Consider the following 21347-nt stretch of genomic DNA (forward strand, 5'->3'; position numbering starts at 1 on the left):
TAAATAGGGAGGACAAACTAACATAATGGGGAACAGGTTAAATAGGAAGACAAACTAACATAATGGGGAACAGGTTAAATAGGAAGACAAACTAACATAATGGGGAACAGGTTAAATAGGGAGGACAAACTAACATAATGGGGAACAGGTTAAATAGGGAGGACAAACTAACATAATGGGGAACAGGTTAAATAGGGAGGACAAACTAACATAATGGGGAACAGGTTAAATAGGGAGGACAAACTAACATAATGGGGAACAGGTTAAATAGGGAGGACAAACTAACATAATGGGGAACATGTTAAATAGGGAGGACAAACTAACATAATGGGGAACAGGTTAAATAGGAGGACAAACTAACATAATGGGGAACAGGTTAAATAGGGAGGACAAACTAACATAATGGGGAACAGGTTAAATAGGAAGGACAAACTAACATAATGGGGAACAGGTTAAATAGGGAAGACAAACTAACATAATGGGGAACAGGTTAAATCGGGAAGACAAACTAACATAATGGGGAACAGGTTAAATAGGGAGGACAAACTAACATAATGGGGAACAGGTTAAATAGGGAGGACAAACTAACATAATGGGGAACAGGTTAAATAGGGAAGACAAACTAACATAATGGGGAACAGGTTAAATAGGAAGGACAAACTAACATAATGGGGAACAGGTTAAATAGGGAAGACAAACTAACATAATGGGGAACAGGTTAAATAGGGAGGACAAACTAACATAATGGGGAACAGATTAAATAGGAAGACAAACTAACATAATGGGGAACAGGTTAAATAGGAAGACAAACTAACATAATGGGGAACAGGTTAAATAGGGAGGACAAACTAACATAATGGGGAACAGGTTAAATAGGGAGGACAAACTAACATAATGGGGAACAGGTTAAATCGGGAAGACAAACTAACATAATGGGGAACAGGTTAAATAGGGAGGACAAACTAACATAATGGGGAACAGGTTAAATAGGGAGGACAAACTAACATAATGGGGAACAGGTTAAATAGGAGGACAAACTAACATAATGGGGAACAGGTTAAATAGGGAGGACAAACTAACATAATGGGGAACAGGTTAAATAGGGAGGACAAACTAACATAATGGGGAACAGGTTAAATAGGGAGGACAAACTAACATAATGGGGAACAGGTTAAATAGGGAGGACAAACTAACATAATGGGGAACAGGTTAAATAGGGAGGACAAACTAACATAATGGGGAACAGGTTAAATAGGGAGGACAAACTAACATAATGGGGAACAGGTTAAATAGGGAGGACAAACTAACATAATGGGGAACAGGTTAAATAGGAGGACAAACTAACATAATGGGGAACAGGTTAAATAGGGAGGACAAACTAACATAATGGGGAACAGGTTAAATAGGAAGGACAAACTAACATAATGGGGAACAGGTTAAATAGGGAAGACAAACTAACATAATGGGGAACAGGTTAAATCGGGAAGACAAACTAACATAATGGGGAACAGGTTAAATAGGGAGGACAAACTAACATAATGGGGAACAGGTTAAATAGGGAGGACAAAATAACATAATGGGGAACAGGTTAAATAGGGAGGACAAACTAACATAATGGGGAACAGGTTAAATAGGGAAGAGAAACTAACATAATGGGGAACAGGTTAAATAGGGAGGACAAACTAACATAATGGGGAACAGGTTAAATAGGGAAGACAAACTAACATAATGGGGAACAGGTTAAATAGGGAGGACAAACTAACATAATGGGGAACAGGTTAAATAGGGAGGACAAACTAACATAATGGGGAACAGGTTAAATCGGGAAGACAAACTAACATAATGGGGAACAGGTTAAATAGGGAGGACAAACTAACATAATGGGGAACAGGTTAAATAGGGAGGACAAACTAACATAATGGGGAACAGGTTAAATAGGGAGGACAAACTAACATAATGGGGAACAGGTTAAATAGGAAGACAAACTAACATAATGGGGAACAGGTTAAATAGGAAGACAAACTAACATAATGGGGAACAGGTTAAATAGGGAGGACAAACTAACATAATGGGGAACAGGTTAAATAGGGAGGACAAACTAACATAATGGGGAACAGGTTAAATAGGGAGGACAAACTAACATAATGGGGAACAGGTTAAATAGGGAGGACAAACTAACATAATGGGGAACAGGTTAAATAGGGAGGACAAACTAACATAATGGGGAACATGTTAAATAGGGAGGACAAACTAACATAATGGGGAACAGGTTAAATAGGAGGACAAACTAACATAATGGGGAACAGGTTAAATAGGGAGGACAAACTAACATAATGGGGAACAGGTTAAATAGGAAGGACAAACTAACATAATGGGGAACAGGTTAAATTGGGAAGACAAACTAACATAATGGGGAACAGGTTAAATCGGGAAGACAAACTAACATAATGGGGAACAGGTTAAATAGGGAGGACAAACTAACATAATGGGGAACAGGTTAAATAGGGAGGACAAACTAACATAATGGGGAACAGGTTAAATAGGGAAGACAAACTAACATAATGGGGAACAGGTTAAATAGGAAGGACAAACTAACATAATGGGGAACAGGTTAAATAGGGAAGACAAACTAACATAATGGGGAACAGGTTAAATAGGGAGGACAAACTAACATAATGGGGAACAGATTAAATAGGAAGACAAACTAACATAATGGGGAACAGGTTAAATAGGAAGACAAACTAACATAATGGGGAACAGGTTAAATAGGGAGGACAAACTAACATAATGGGGAACAGGTTAAATAGGGAGGACAAACTAACATAATGGGGAACAGGTTAAATAGGGAGGACAAACTAACATAATGGGGAACAGGTTAAATAGGGAGGACAAACTAACATAATGGGGAACAGGTTAAATAGGGAGGACAAACTAACATAATGGGGAACAGGTTAAATAGGAGGACAAACTAACATAATGGGGAACAGGTTAAATAGGGAGGACAAACTAACATAATGGGGAACAGGTTAAATAGGGAGGACAAACTAACATAATGGGGAACAGGTTAAATAGGGAGGACAAACTAACATAATGGGGAACAGGTTAAATAGGGAGGACAAACTAACATAATGGGGAACAGGTTAAATAGGGAGGACAAACTAACATAATGGGGAACAGGTTAAATAGGGAGGACAAACTAACATAATGGGGAACAGGTTAAATAGGGAGGACAAACTAACATAATGGGGAACAGGTTAAATAGGAGGACAAACTAACATAATGGGGAACAGGTTAAATAGGGAGGACAAACTAACATAATGGGGAACAGGTTAAATAGGAAGGACAAACTAACATAATGGGGAACAGGTTAAATAGGGAAGACAAACTAACATAATGGGGAACAGGTTAAATCGGGAAGACAAACTAACATAATGGGGAACAGGTTAAATAGGGAGGACAAACTAACATAATGGGGAACAGGTTAAATAGGGAGGACAAACTAACATAATGGGGAACAGGTTAAATAGGGAGGACAAACTAACATAATGGGGAACAGGTTAAATAGGGAGGACAAACTAACATAATGGGGAACAGGTTAAATAGGGAGGACAAACTAACATAATGGGGAACAGGTTAAATCGGGAAGACAAACTAACATAATGGGGAACAGGTTAAATAGGGAGGACAAACTAACATAATGGGGAACAGGTTAAATAGGGAGGACAAACTAACATAATGGGGAACAGGTTAAATAGGAAGACAAACTAACATAATGGGGAACAGGTTAAATAGGGAGGACAAACTAACATAATGGGGAACAGGTTAAATAGGAGGACAAACTAACATAATGGGGAACAGGTTAAATAGGGGGGACAAACTAACATAATGGGGAACAGGTTAAATAGGGAGGACAAACTAACATAATGGGGAACAGGTTAAATAGGGAGGACAAACTAACATAATGGGGAACAGGTTAAATAGGGAGGACAAACTAACATAATGGGGAACAGGTTAAATAGGGAGGACAAACTAACATAATGGGGAACAGGTTAAATAGGGAAGACAAACTAACATAATGGGGAACAGGTTAAATAGGGAGGACAAACTAACATAATGGGGAACAGGTTAAATAGGGAGGACAAACTAACATAATGGGGAACAGGTTAAATCGGGAAGACAAACTAACATAATGGGGAACAGGTTAAATAGGGAGGACAAACTAACATAATGGGGAACAGGTTAAATAGGGAGGACAAACTAACATAATGGGGAACAGGTTAAATAGGGAGGACAAACTAACATAATGGGGAACAGGTTAAATAGGAAGACAAACTAACATAATGGGGAACAGGTTAAATAGGAAGACAAACTAACATAATGGGGAACAGGTTAAATAGGGAGGACAAACTAACATAATGGGGAACAGGTTAAATAGGGAGGACAAACTAACATAATGGGGAACAGGTTAAATAGGGAGGACAAACTAACATAATGGGGAACAGGTTAAATAGGGAAGACAAACTAACATAATGGGGAACAGGTTAAATAGGAAGGACAAACTAACATAATTGGGAACAGGTTAAATAGGGAAGACAAACTAACATAATGGGGAACAGGTTAAATAGGGAGGACAAACTAACATAATGGGGAACAGGTTAAATAGGAAGACAAACTAACATAATGGGGAACAGGTTAAATAGGAAGACAAACTAACATAATGGGGAACAGGTTAAATAGGGAGGACAAACTAACATAATGGGGAACAGGTTAAATAGGGAGGACAAACTAACATAATGGGGAACAGGTTAAATAGGGAGGACAAACTAACATAATGGGGAACAGGTTAAATAGGGAAGACAAACTAACATAATGGGGAACAGGTTAAATAGGGAGGACAAACTAACATAATGGGGAACAGGTTAAATAGGGGGGACAAACTAACATAATGGGGAACAGGTTAAATAGGGAGGACAAACTAACATAATGGGGAACAGGTTAAATAGGGAGGACAAACTAACATAATGGGGAACAGGTTAAATAGGGAGGACAAACTAACATAATGGGGAACAGGTTAAATAGGGAGGACAAACTAACATAATGGGGAACAGGTTAAATAAGGAGGACAAACTAACATAATGGGGAACAGGTTAAATAGGGAGGACAAACTAACATAATGGGGAACATGTTAAATAGGGAGGACAAACTAACATAATGGGGAACAGGTTAAATAGGAGGACAAACTAACATAATGGGGAACAGGTTAAATAGGGAGGACAAACTAACATAATGGGGAACAGGTTAAATAGGAAGGACAAACTAACATAATGGGGAACAGGTTAAATAGGGAAGACAAACTAACATAATGGGGAACAGGTTAAATCGGGAAGACAAACTAACATAATGGGGAACAGGTTAAATAGGGAGGACAAACTAACATAATGGGGAACAGGTTAAATAGGGAGGACAAACTAACATAATGGGGAACAGGTTAAATAGGGAGGACAAACTAACATAATGGGGAACAGGTTAAATAGGGAGGACAAACTAACATAATGGGGAACAGGTTAAATAGGGAGGACAAACTAACATAATGGGGAACAGGTTAAATAGGGAAGACAAACTAACATAATGGGGAACAGGTTAAATAGGGAGGACAAACTAACATAATGGGGAACAGGTTAAATAGGGAGGACAAACTAACATAATGGGGAACAGGTTAAATAGGGAGGACAAACTAACATAATGGGGAACAGGTTAAATCGGGAAGACAAACTAACATAATGGGGAACAGGTTAAATAGGGAGGACAAACTAACATAATGGGGAACAGGTTAAATAGGGAGGACAAACTAACATAATGGGGAACAGGTTAAATAGGGAAGACAAACTAACATAATGGGGAACAGGTTAAATAGGGAGGACAAACTAACATAATGGGGAACAGGTTAAATAGGGAGGACAAACTAACATAATGGGGAACAGGTGCACAACAACAGGGGTACCCCCCCCCCCCCTGCTGATCAGGAGACTAGGACAGGGGATACCTGCTGATCAGGAGACTAGGGCAGAGGATACCTGCTGATCAGGAGACTAGGACAGGGGATACCTGCTGATCTGGAGACTAGGGCAGAGGATACCTGCTGATCAGGAGACTAGGGCAGAGGATACCTGCTGATCAGGAGACTAGGACAGAGGATACCTGCTGATCAGGAGACTAGGACAGAGGATACCTGCTGATCAGGAGACTAGGACAGAGGATACCTGCTGATCAGGAGACTAGGACAGAGGATACCTGCTGATCAGGAGACTAGGGCAAAGGATACCTGCTGATCAGGAGACTAGGACAGGGGATACCTGCTGATCAGGAGACTAGGACAGAGGATACCTGCTGATCAGGAGACTAGGACAGAGGATACCTGCTGATCAGGAGACTAGGACAGAGGATACCTGCTGATCAGGAGACTAGGACAGAGGATACCTGCTGATCAGGAGACTAGGGCAAAGGATACCTGCTGATCAGGAGACTAGGACAGGGGATACCTGCTGATCAGGAGACTAGGGCAGAGGATACCTGCTGATCTGGAGACTAGGGCAGAGGATACCTGCTGATCAGGAGACTAGGGCAGAGGATACCTGCTGATCAGGAGACTAGGACAGGGGATACCTGCTGATCTGGAGACTAGGGCAGAGGATACCTGCTGATCAGGAGACTAGGACAGAGGATACCTGCTGATCAGGAGACTAGGACAGAGGATACCTGCTGATCAGGAGACTAGGACAGAGGATACCTGCTGATCAGGAGACTAGGACAGAGGATACCTGCTGATCAGGAGACTAGGACAGAGGATACCTGCTGATCAGGAGACTAGGACAGAGGATACCTGCTGATCAGGAGACTAGGACAGAGGAGACCTGCTGATCAGGAGACTAGGACAGAGGATACCTGCTGATCAGGAGACTAGGACAGAGGATACCTGCTGATCAGGAGACTAGGGCAAAGGATACCTGCTGATCAGGAGACTAGGACAGGGGATACCTGCTGATCAGGAGACTAGGGCAGAGGATACCTGCTGATCTGGAGACTAGGGCAGAGGATACCTGCTGATCAGGAGACTAGGGCAGAGGATACCTGCTGATCAGGAGACTAGGACAGAGGATACCTGCTGATCAGGAGACTAGGGCAGAGGATACCTGCTGATCAGGAGACTAGGACAGGGGATACCTGCTGATCAGGAGACTAGGGCAGAGGATACCTGCTGATCAGGAGACTAGGGCAGAGGATACCTGCTGATCAGGAGACTAGGGCAGAGGATACCTGCTGATCAGGAGACTAGGACAGAGGATACCTGCTGATCAGGAGACTAGGACAGAGGATACCTGCTGATCAGGAGACTAGGACAGGGGATACCTGCTGATCAGGAGACTAGGACAGGGGATACCTGCTGATCAGGAGACTAGGACAGAGGATACCTGCTGATCAGGAGACTAGGACAGAGGATACCTGCTGATCAGGAGACTAGGACAGGGGATACCTGCTGATCAGGAGACTAGGACAGGGGATACCTGCTGATCAGGAGACTAGGACAGGGGATACCTGCTGATCAGGAGACTAGGACAGGGGATACCTGCTGATCAGGAGACTAGGGCAGAGGATACCTGCTGATCAGGAGACTAGGACAGAGGACACCTGCTGGGCAGAGACACCAGTGAGAGAGGATACCTGCTGGGCAGAGACACCAGTGAGAGATGATACCTGCTGGGCAGAGACACCAGTGAGTGAGAGAGGATACCTACTGGGCAGAGACACCAGTGAGTGAGAGAGGATACCCGCTGGGCAGAGACACCAGTGAGAGAGGATACCCGCTGGGCAGAGACACCAGTGAGAGAGGATACCTGCTGGGCAGAGACACCAGTGAGAGAGGATACCTGCTGGGCAGAGACACCAGTGAGAGAGGATACCTGCTGGGCAGAGACACCAGTGAGAGATGATACCCGCTGGGCAGAGACACCAGTGAGAGAGGATACCTGCTGGGCAGAGACACCAGTGAGAGAGGATACCTGCTGGGCAGAGACACCAGTGAGAGAGGATACCTGCTGTGTATAGACACCAGTGAGAGAGGATACCTGCTGGGCAGAGACACCAGTGAATGAGGACACCTGCTGGGCAGAGACACCAGTGAGAGAGGATACCTGCTGGGCAGAGACACCAGTGAGAGATGATACCTGCTGGGCAGAGACACCAGTGAGAGATGATACCCGCTGGGCAGAGACACCAGTGAGAGAGGATACCTGCTGGGCAGAGACACCAGTGAGTGAGGATACCTGCTGGGCAGAGACACCAGTGAGAGAGGATACCTGCTGGGCAGAGACACCAGTGAGTGAGAGATGATACCTGCTGGGCAGAGACACCAGTGAGTGAGAGAGGATACCTGCTGGTTATAGACACTAGTGTCAGTGAGCACCTGGAAGGAAGAGTCCAATCACAAACATTGAAATCATTGTCGAAATTCATCAGATGAAATCCTCATTATTTAAGGATGTGTTAGTATACACAGACAAGGAAGAGTCCAATCACAAACATAGTGTTATTATACACCAGTGTTATTATACACAGACATACAGTCGTGGTCAAAAGTTTTGAGAATGACACAAGTATTTGGTCCTCATAAAGTTTGCTGCTTCAGTGTTTTTAGATATTTTTGTCAGATGTTACTGTGGTATACTGAAGTATAATTACAAGCATTCCATAAGTGTCAAAGGCTTTTATTGACAATTACATTAAGTTTATGCAAAGAGTTAATATTTGCAGTGTTGACCCTTCTTTTTCAAGACCTCTGCAATCCGCCCTGGCATGCTGTCAATTAACTTCTGGGCCACATCCTGACTGATGGCAGCCCATTCTTGCATAATCAATGCTTGGAGTTTGTCAGAATTTGTTGGTTTTTGTTTGTCCACCCGCCTCTTGAGGATTGACCACAAGTTCTCAATGGGATTAAGGTCTGGGGAGTTTCCTGGCCATGGACCCAAAATGTCGATGTTTTGTTCCCCGAGCCACTTAGTTATCACTTTTGCCTTATGGCAAGGTGCTCCATCATGCTGGAAAAGGCATTGTTCGTCATCAAACTGTTCTCGGATGGTTGGGAGAAGTTGCTCTTGGAGGATGTGTTGGTACCATTCTTTATTCATGGCTATTATATATATATATATTATATATAAATTGTGAGTGAGCCCACTCCCTTGGCTGAGAAGCAACCCCACACATGAATGGTCTCAGGATGCTTTACTGTTGGCATGACACAGGACTGATGGTAGAGCTCACCTTGTCTTCTCCGGACAAGCTTTTTTCTGGATGCCCCAAACAATCGGAAAGGGGATTCATCAGAGAAAATGACTTTACCCCAGTCCTCAGCAGTCCAATCCCTGTACCTTTTGCAGAATATCAGTCTGTCCCTGATGTTTTTCCTGGAGAGAAGTGGCTTCCTCGCTGCCCTTCTTGACACCAGGCCATCCTCCAAAAGTCTTCGCCTCACTGTGCGTGCAGATGCACTCACACCTGCCTGCTGCCATTCCTGAGTAAGCTCGGCACTGGTGGTGCCCCGATCCCGTAGCTGAATCAACTTTAGGAGACAGTCCTGGCGCTTACTGGACTTTCTTGGGCGCCCTGAAGCCTTCTTCACAACAATTGAACCTCTCTCCTTGAAGTTCTTGATGATCCGATAAATTGTTGATTTAGGTGCAATCTTACTAGCAGCAATATCCTTGCCTGTGAAGCCCTTTTTGTGCAAAGCAATGATGACGGCACGTGTTTCCTTGCAGGTAACCATGGTTAACAGAGGAAGAACAACAATTTCAAACACCACCCTCCTTTTAAAGCTTACAGTCTGTTATTCTAACTCAATCAGCATGACAGAGTGATCTCCAGCCAACACTCTCACCTGTGTTAACGAGAGAATCACTGACATGATGTCAGCTAGTCCTTTTGTGGCAGGGCTGAAATGCAGTGGAAATGTTTTTGGGGGGATTGAGTTCATTTTCATGGCAAAGAGGGACTTTGCAATTAATTCCAATTCATCTGATCACTCTTCATAGCATTCTGTAGTATATGCAAATTGCGATCATAAAAACTGAGGCAGCAGACTTTGTGAAAATTAATATTTGTGTCATTCTCAAAACCTTTGACCACGACTGCACTGTTACTATTCACAGACATAGTGTTATTATACACAGACATAGTGTTATTATACACAGACATAGTGTTATTATACACAGACATAGTGTTATTATACATAGACATAGTGTTATTATACATAGACATAGTGTTATTATACATAGACATAGTGTTATTATACACAGACATAGTGTTATTATACATAGACATAGTGTTATTATACACAGACATAGTGTTATTATACACAGACATAGTGTTATTATACACAGACATAGTGTTATTATACACAGACATAGTGTTATTATACACAGACATAGTGTTATTATACACAGACATAGTGTTATTATACACAGAAATAGTGTTATTATACACAGACATAGTGTTATTATACACAGACATAGTGTTATTATACATAGACATAGTGTTATTATACATAGACATAGTGTTATTATACACAGACATAGTGTTATTATACACAGACATAGTGTTATTATACACAGACATAGTGTTATTATACACAGACATAGTGTTATTATACACAGACATAGTGTTATTATACACAGACATAGTGTTATTATACACCAGTGTTATTATACACAGACATAGTGTTATTATACACAGACATAGTGTTATTATACACAGACATAGTGTTATTATACACAGACATAGTGTTATTATACACAGACATAGTGTTATTATACAAAGACATAGTGTTATTATACACAGACATAGTGTTATTATACACAGACATAGTGTTATTATACACAGACATAGTGTTATTATACATAGACATAGTGTTATTATACACAGACATAGTGTTATTATACATAGACATAGTGTTATTATACACAGACATAGTGTTATTATACACAGACATAGTGTTATTATACATAGACATAGTGTTATTATACACAGACATAGTGTTATTATACATAGACATAGTGTTATTATACATAGACATAGTGTTATTATACAGAGACACAGTGTTATTATACACAGACATAGTGTTATTATACATAGACATAGTGTTATTATACACAGACATAGTGTTATTATACATAGACATAGTGTTATTATACACAGACATAGTGTTATTATACATAGACATAGTGTTATTATACATAGACATAGTGTTATTATACACAGACATAGTGTTATTATACACAGACATAGTGTTATTATACACAGACATAGTGTTATTATACACAGACATAGTGTTATTATACATAGACATAGTGTTATTATACACAGACATAGTGTTATTATACACAGACATAGTGTTATTATACATAGACATAGTGTTATTATACATAGACATAGTGTTATTATACACAGACATAGTGTTATTATACATAGACATAGTGTTATTATACATAGACATAGTGTTATTATACACAGACATAGTGTTATTATACACAGACATAGTGTTATTATACATAGACATAGTGTTATTATACACAGACATAGTGTTATTATACACAGACATAGTGTTATTATACATAGACATAGTGTTATTATACACAGACATAGTGTTATTATACACAGACATAGTGTTATTATACACAGACATAGTGTTATTATACATAGACATAGTGTTATTATACACAGACATAGTGTTATTATACACAGACATAGTGTTATTATACACAGACATAGTGTTATTATACACAGACATAGTGTTATTATACACAGACATAGTGTTATTATACATAGACATAGTGTTATTATACACAGACATAGTGTTATTATACACAGACATAGTGTTATTATACACAGACATAGTGTTATTATACACAGACATAGTGTTATTATACACAGACATAGTGTTATTATACACAGACATATGTAATTATACTAGGACATCTTCAGTCTGCCAACAGCTGGGATGAGGAGGACTAGGTCATCCTTAGTTGTTGCTAATAATCATTGCCAGTCGTTATTTCCAACACCAGTTGTCCTTAGCGAACGGCAGCAGTAGTGTCCAACAAACACCAACAACAAACACTGACGTCATTGCTGAAATAGAGAAAATAATAAACCTTTAAATTAAATGGAATTGTCTCGACGTTTGTTTTATTATCATATAGTTTAATTTTCTGTACCTCTTCAAAATAAAACCGTCTACATTGGCCACATGGTGGCACTGCTGTGACTGTTGTTGATATCAACCTCACTTTTGTCAGCTCATCCTTCGTCCTGAACAGTGGAAACTGAATCTGAATCATAGCAGTTCTGTCAAAGTTAATTCACTTCCAGGGAAAAGAATTGTCAGACATGCTGAAAACGTTAACGCCATTTACCTCCCTGAAACATGTCTCAGGGATGGCATATTTCACTCCTTCCCACCTTTCCTTTTTACCTCACACACTTGCTTTTTCTCTAACGCCTGTTATTACATCATCAAAAACAGATAGAAGACAAAGTAATTATAATAGAACTTTATTAAGTCCATCTACAGTCTTTCATTTATCTTCTGCCCCAGATATACTGTTCTGTTCCCACAGCCCATTATGCTTTGCTGTAACACCAGTCTCACAGATCACCCTGACCTCTCAGGTGGTTAACGGCTCACCCCCTACTCCCCCTCCACACAGACACACAGACACACAGACACACACACACACAGACACACACACACACACACACACACACACACACACACACACACACACACACACACACACACACACACACACACACACAGTCTTGTACAGCTAACCTTGTGGGGACACACAACTCAGTCCCATTCAAATCCTATTTTCCCTAACCCCTAACCCTAACCCTAACCCTAACCCCTAACCCCTAACCCCTAACCCTACCCCTAACCCCTAACCCCTAACCCCTAACCCTAACCCTAACCCTAGCTCCTAGCTCCTAACCCTAACCCTAACCCTAAATCTAACCCTAGCTCCTAGCTCCTAGCTCCTAACCTTAACCCTAAACCTAACCCTAGCTCCTAACCCTAACCCTAACACTAATTATAACCTTAACCCTAAACCCCCTAGAAATAGCATTTGATCTCGTGGGGACTAACAAAATCTCCCCATTTGGTCAAATTTGTGTTTGTTTGAATACAGTAGAACATAGTAGAACACAATAGAATACAGTAGAACACAATAGAATACAGTAGAACACAATAGAATAAAGTATAACACAGTAGAATACAGTAGAATACAGTAGAATACAATAGAACAGAATACTATATCACATAGGGAAATGTGCAACAAAGGGATGAGGTCATCATGAAATCATGTGATCAAATCAAATCAAATCAAATTGTATTTGTCACATGCGCCGAATACAACATGTGTAGACCTTACCGTGAAATGCTTACTTACAAGCTCTTAACCAACAATGCCGTTTTAAGAAAGAATACCACAATTTTTTTTTAAGAAATCACACAAAAAAATACAATATAAAATATTAAGAAAAAATAAATAATAATAATAATAATAATATTAATAATACATAAAAGTAATAAATAATTAAAGAGCAGCTGTAAAAGAACAGTAGGGAGGCTCTATACAGGGGGTACCGGTACCAAGTCAATGTGAAGGGGGTACAGGTTAGTTGAGGTAATTGAGGTAATATGTACATGTAGGTAGAGTTATTAAAGTGACTATGCATAGATAATAAACAGAGAGTAGCAGCGTAAAAGGGGGGGGGGGGCAATGCAAATAGTCCGGGTAGCCATTTGATTAGATGTTCAGGAGTCTTATGGCTTGGGGGTAGAAGCTGTTTAGAAGCCTCTTGGACCTAAACTTGGCGTTCCGGTACCGCTTGCAGTGCGGTAGCAGAGAGAACAGTCTATGACTATGGTGGCTGGAGTCTTTAACAATTTTTAGGGCCTTCCTCTGACACCGCCTGGTATAGAGGTCCTGGAAGCTTGGCCCCAGTGATGTACTGGGCCGTACGCACTACCCTCTGTAGTGCCTTGCGGTCGGAGGCCGAGCAGGCCATACCAGGCAGTGATGCAACCAGTCAGGATGCTCTCGATGGTGCAGCTGTAGAACCTTTTGAGGATCTGGAGACCCATGCCAAATCTTTTCAGTCTCCTGAGGGTGAATAGGTTTTGTCGTTCCCTCTTCACGACTGTCTTGGTGTGTTTGGACCATGATAGTTCGTTGGTGATGTGGACACCAAGGAACTTGAAACTCTCAACCTGCTCCACTACAGCCCCGTCGATGAGAATGGGGGCGTGCTCGGTCCTCTTCTTTTTCCTGTAGTCCACAATCATCTTCTTTGTCTTGATCATGAGGGAGAGGTTGTTATCCTGGCACCACACGGCCACGTCTCTGACCTCCTCCCTATAGGCTGTCTCATCGTTTTTGGTGATCAGGCCTACCACTGTTGTGTCGTCGGCAAACTTAATGATGGTGTTGGAGTCGTGCCTGGCCAGCAGTCATTAGTGAACAGGGAGTACAGGAGGGGACTGAGCACGCACCCCTGAGGGGCCCCCGTGTTGAGGATCAGCTTGGCGAATGTGTTGTTACCTACCCTCACCACCTGGGGGCGGCCCGTCAGGAAGTCCAGGATCCAGTTGCAGAGGGAGGTGTTTAGTCCCAGGGTCCTTAGCTTAGTGATGAGCTTTGAGGGCACTATGGTGTTGAACGCTGAGCTGTAGTCAATGAATAGCATTCAAACATAGGTGTTCCTTTTGTCCAGGTGTGAAAGGGCAGTGTGGAGTGCAATAGAGATTGCATTATCTGTGGATCTGTTGTGGCGGTATGCAAATTATATTGGGTGTAGGCTTTCTGAGATAATGGTTTGACCTTTAGATGTCCTTTTGGTTCTAAAGATGATTCATAAATAAAGCATCATTACTGGATCAACCATAATAAGCACAAATAGACCAATATCTAATTTCTCTAATGTATTTTGTCTTCTATTTTAAAAGGAAGAACACACTTCCGCATATTTATAAAAACTCCCACAGACTCCCACAGCGAGCTCCAGTGATATTTATACAAACTCCCACAGACTCCCACAGCGAGCTCCAGTGATATTTATAGACTTCCTGATTACACTGTTCTCACATACTGGAGGTGGGTGAACATTTTATCAATTCAATTCAATATAACTTTATCTTAAGCAAAGATAATTATTTGCATCCCAAATGGCAACCTATGGGCCCTGGTCAAAAGTAGTGCACTATACAGGGAATAGGGTGAAAGTAGTGCACTATACAGGGAATAGGGTGAAAGTAGTGCACTATACATGGAATAGGGTGAAAGTAGTGCACTATACAGGGAATAGGGTGAAAGTACTGCACTATACAGGGAATAGGGTGAAAGTAGTGCACTATACATGGAATAGGGTGAAAGTAGTGCACTATACATGGAATAGGGTGCCATTTGGGACTCATCCATGATGTGACATGTGGAGCTTTATTGTTGGGGTGTGAACATGGGACCACCTTCCTCCCCAACACATGAATGGTTATCAAATGGAAGTCTGTGGTTGTCAAGGAAACCAGAAATAGTGCCAAAAAATGCTACTAGATGAGAAGAAAATAACGTCTTTGGTCACCTCGACCTTTAAAAGCTGGTGATTCACCTGTCAGAGACGGATATCTCTCCCAAAAACTTACATTACTAAGGGGGTTTGAAGAATAACTCCCATAACGAGAACATTTCTGATCCGAGAACATTTTAATCAACAGTAAGTTGCCGTGACTATCCGTTCTGATAGTACTGGTCTGACATGACGCAGGCTCGAGGCTCAAGGCTCGTGGGTGCATCACCAATGCCACAGCCAGCAACAATATTCATACTCCAATGTTAAGCCTTTCTCCTTGTCATACATTCAACGTCCATTATCTTGCTGTCGTTGAAAACCTAATTTCTGAAAACCAAAGACATAATAACACCATGATAATGTTCAGGAAGATCACATTAAAGCAAAGAGAGTGAGTTTTATAACAACTTGATTATCATGGTTAGGGCCCAGAGGTTTCCCTGGTCAGGTCCAGTCCATAGATCAACAGGAGTAGCAGGAGGCGCACAGTACTACATAGAGCCATGACTACATGGAACTCTATTCCACATCAGGTAACTGATGCCAGCAGTAGAATCAGAAAAATCCCAGATTCACCTTATGGAACCGCGGGGACTGTGAAGAGACACACACACACACATACACATGATAAGACATGCTCTCTACACACACGTCCAGGAGGATTTTGTATTGTAGATATGTGATAGCAGAGTAGTGGCCTGAGGGAACACACTTAATGTGTTGTGAAAAGTGTTATGAAATGTAATGTTGTGTAATATTTTTGATTGTATATACAGTGAGGGGAAAAAAGTATTTGATCCCCTGCTGATTTTGTACGTTTGTCCACTGACAAAGAAATTATCAGTCTCTAATTTTAATGGTAGGTTTATTTGAACAGTGAGAGACAGAATAACACCAAAAAACGCATGTCAAAAATGTTATAAATTGATTTGTATTTTAATGAGGGAAATAAGTATTGTCAATCTCCCTGGGATTTCCAATGATCTTCTATGTAGAAGAACGCCTTACCTTCTAACGACTCTTCTGGCTCAAACCATTCGGACTCTACAGACGTTTTTGTTAAAAGACCCGGCCCCGGGCCCACTTAACCGTGAATGCAGTCTCTGCCTTTAAATTTCACGCTGTAATGATGATCTTCTGTGATACGAATAGAGCCGTGTTTGCTTATTTTTTTCTTTAAGCAATGGCTTTTTTCTGCCCACTCTTTCTGCCCACTCTGGTAAAGAAAGCTAGTATCTGTCCATAAGACCACTTTAAGCCGTACACTCCACAGAGCTGGGCTTTATGGCGCAAACCCAACACCTCTCATCACCCCGAGAACACCATAACCACAGTGAAGCATGGTGGTGGCAGCATCATGCTGTGGGGATGTTGTTCATCGGCAGGGACTGGGAAACTGGTCAGAATTTAAGGATGGCGCTAAATACAGGGACATTCTTGAGGGAAACCTGTTTCAGTCTTCCAGAGATTTGAGACTTGGACGGAGGTTCACCTTCCAGCAGGACAATGACCCTAAGCATACTGCTAAAGCAACACTCAAGTGGTTTAATGGGAAACATTAAAATTTCTTGGAATGGCCTAGTCAAAGCCCAGACCTCAATCCAATTGAGAATCTGTGGTATGATTTAAAGATTGAAGGAGCTGGAGCAGTTTTGCCTTGAAGAATGGGCAAAAATCCCAGTGGCTAGATGTGCCAAGCTTATAGAGACATACCCCAAGAGACTTGCAGCTGTAATTGCTGCAAAGGGTGGTTCTACAAAGGTGGCTCTCTCTCCCCAACCCCCACCAGTCTAGTCAATAACTCAACTCTCTCCCCGACCCCCACCAGTCTAGTCAATAATTCAACTCTACCCAACCCCCACCAGTCAAGTCAATAACTCAACTCTCTCCCCCGACCCCCACAAGTCTAGTCAATAACTCAACTCTCTCCCCAACCCCCACCAGTCTAGTCAATAACTCAACTCTCTCCCCGACCCCCACCAGTCTAGTCAATAACTCAACTCTCTCCCCGACCCCCACCAGTCTAGTCAATAACTCAACTCTCTCCCCCGACCCCCACCAGTCTAGTCAATAACTCAACTCTCTCCCCGACCCCCACCAGTCTAGTCAATAATTCAACTCTACCCAACCCCCACCAGTCAAGTCAATAACTCAACTCTCTCCCCCGACCCCCACAAGTCTAGTCAATAACTCAACTCTCTCCCCAACCCCCACCAGTCTAGTCAATACCTCAACTCTCTCCCCGACCCCCACCAGTCTAGTCAATACCTCAACTCTCTCCCCGACCCCCACCAGTCTAGTCAATAACTCAACTCTCTCCCCCGACCCCCACCAGTCTAGTCAATAACTCAACTCTCTCCCCGACCCCCACCAGTCTAGTCAATAACTCAACTCTCTCCCCGACCCCCACCAGTCTAGTCAATAACTCAACTCTCTCCCCGACCCCCAACAGTCTAGTCAATAACTCAACTCTCTCCCCGACCCCCACAGCAGTCTAGTCAATAACTCAACTCTCTCCCCCGACCCCCACCTGTCTAGTCAATAACTAAACTCTTTCCCAACACAATTTTTGTAAATTATTCCCAAGGGGAAAGGTTTGGAAACAAAAGCAATATATAAAAGTACACCAACACGAACACATATACATGAACACACAGAAACAGCACAATATAATTCATCTCACAGTACTGTAGAGTTATTATTATTATTATTATTATTATTATATATATTATGTTTACTTGCACACTATATAAATAGACAGGCCCCAAGCGATCCACCACCCTGCAGCACCCCAACCCAACACACCCCACTCAGCTTTAGGATCTTAGTGAAACATTCGTTATTGGTTTCAAGTGTGTTAGGCCAAAGGCCAGAGTGACAACCCAAAGCTAAATGGGGATCTCCCCTGACGTGGGCATGTTTTCAATACAGACTCAGTTTGTCCTATTGTATTCCATATAAGGCACCAGACCTTGTGAAAGTTGCCCAGTAGACCCTTAATCTTGTAATAAATCAAATCTAGTGATACATAACTTGACATTTCTTCCATTCATTTCTGCCATTCATTATAAATGCTAGGTTACACATTTTCTTCTGATAACAGTCTCCAGTATAAACATTTCCAAGCAAACAAAAGCAGGGAGAAGGGAGAATCTGTAGACATGCTAAGATAAAAGTACATACTCTTTGCCAGAATTCAGCCAGCCTTCACGAGACCACAACATATGCAAATATGTCCCCCTTTTGTGTTTTACACCTCCAGCAGAGGAATTACATTTCTGAGTGTTATTTAGTTTCACTGGCATTTAGAACGTTCTATGGATTGTCTTAAACTGCATTAATTTATGCCTGATATTATATGTACATGACTGTGCATTCAAACATATCTGTATCCGTTCATTATCATCGATAGCGTCTCCCAGGTCTTCCTCACATTTTTATTTGACATGTTTAGTGTCATCAGGAAAAGCCTCTATCAACCCTTGACACAGTTTGGAAATCAACTTTGGAGGTTTGTCAGACTGCCTTAAAATAGTTTCAATCTTTGAAGCTTCTGGCAGAGAAAACTAAGTCTTGTATCAGCAAACATTTACCTCCGCTCCGTCACAGGCTGGTCTTCCGTGGCTGCCTGACCCTGCTGAGACCCCCGTCACCATCTGATCCTCCTAAGATGAGGCATGACAAAGAATTACCTTGGTGTACATATCTACATTATATTATCCAAGAAGAGAATCAATGGTTCAATAATTGAAATGACCATTATTCCCAGATCCCAGACGGTAGCTTTAAGCTGCTGTCCTGTGGCTACTGTAGGTCTACCCATCAATTCAAGATGAAACTTTGTATCATTCACTGATATTGTTAATATACTGAAAAATTTACCTAAGCTCCGTAGACTGGTCTTCCCTGGCTGTCTGACCCTGCTGGGACACCTGTCACCATCTGATCCTGCTAAGACATGATGAGCATAGTGTTGTGTACTGACTGTGCACCGTGACAGTGAAGCCTGTAGAGCTGTTTATTGCTGTGTCAGTGTGAAAAGTAGGGAATTGGCTAAGGAAACTGACAGATCAATAACGTTACATTGCTATACTGACTCTAATAAAAACTCACATTGCACTGAAAAAAACATCTGTCTTCAATCGTTTTGGCCGCTGGTTTCATCGTTTGATTCAGGTCTAGTGTGATTGAGGCAAAATGGAGTAGCTAACGTTAGTGAGTTAGCTAGCTAATGGAGTAGCTAACGTTAGTGAGCTAGCTAGCTAATGGAGTAGCTAACGTTAGTGAGCTAGCTAGCTAATGGAGTAGCTACCGTTAGTGAGCTAGCTAGCTAATGTTAGCCAACTTTTGGCTAGCTCTTTCTCCAACGGTACATCAACTGCTGAAAACTAGCCATTAATTTACTTCTGTTGAAACGGGACAAAACAATGGCTACAAAACATTTCCATACAAACGACAGCTGTTAGATAATGTAGCGCTATAATAATAGCCACCTCATTTTACATTTTAGTCATTTAGCAGACACTCTTATCCAGAGCGACTTACAGTTAGTGAGTACATACATTATTTTTTTCATACTGGCCCCCCCGTGGGAATCGAACCCACAACCCTGGCATTGCAAACGCCATGCTCTACCAACTGAGCTACATCCCTGCCGGCCATTCCCTCCCCTACCCTGGGCCAATTGTGCGCCACCCCATGGGTCTCCCGGTCACGGCCGGCTACAACAGAGCCTGGATTCGAACCAGGATCTCTAGTGGCACAGCCTTAGACCACTGCGCCACTCGGGAGCATAACCTCATATCTGACAGATGGCTTAGAGCTGAACTGGCTGTGGTAGCTAGCTACTAACGTTAGCTGGCTAATTCATTCACCTCCGTCGAGAAGGGATGAAACATTAGCTAACGTTACATGTCATTTACAATACTAGCTCGGCACTGCGAATAAACATTAGTTTATTTTTCTGTTAAGTCAAACAGCAGTTACCTTGCCAGCTACATCAGTCAACTAAAGAGTAGCTAGTTTCTGCTCTGCTTGCTTTTACAACTCGGAGAAAGACACACTGACAGCAGCTGCCTCTGTTCCTCTCCCGTGCCGGTCCAGCCAGCCTTTCAGAAGCTTTGCCTTCACACAGCCCGCTCTGTGGTGTCTGCACGGTCCTAAAGCATACCGATGCCTCTTTTTGTATCCCAGTGCAATGATAAAACTGTGTGGGACAAAAACGCAATTTCAGAAGTGTGTGTGGGGGGGGGGGGGGGGGGGGGGGGGGGGTCATGACCCTCCTGTCCCCAGAGAAAGTTGCACCCCTGTGACACACTGAGCTCTCTTCCCATCAGAACCACAATCAGCAAGGATACAAAGAGAGTCTGACCCACCGGCTCACAGCCACAAAGATAGAGCCCATTGACATGAAAAGCCAATAGGGGTTTTCAGTCTATACAAAGGCAACAGCGGAAAACATCTTACAAAACAATGTTCTCCAACCCTGAACAACAGATGTTGCTTAAAGAGATATTGTAATATATCATTATAAAAAGTCAAGATATCCTTTTTGAGATGTTGCTTTGATATACCGTAGGCTAGCGGAGAGTCATACAAGTTGATCTGAAATACGAATTACTGAACTTTTTATTTATTAATACTCATGCCTAAACCATCTAATG

Source organism: Coregonus lavaretus (genome assembly GCF_964263955.1).
Source record: "Coregonus lavaretus genome assembly, chromosome: 26".
Classification (NCBI taxonomy): Eukaryota; Metazoa; Chordata; class Actinopteri; order Salmoniformes; family Salmonidae; genus Coregonus; species Coregonus lavaretus.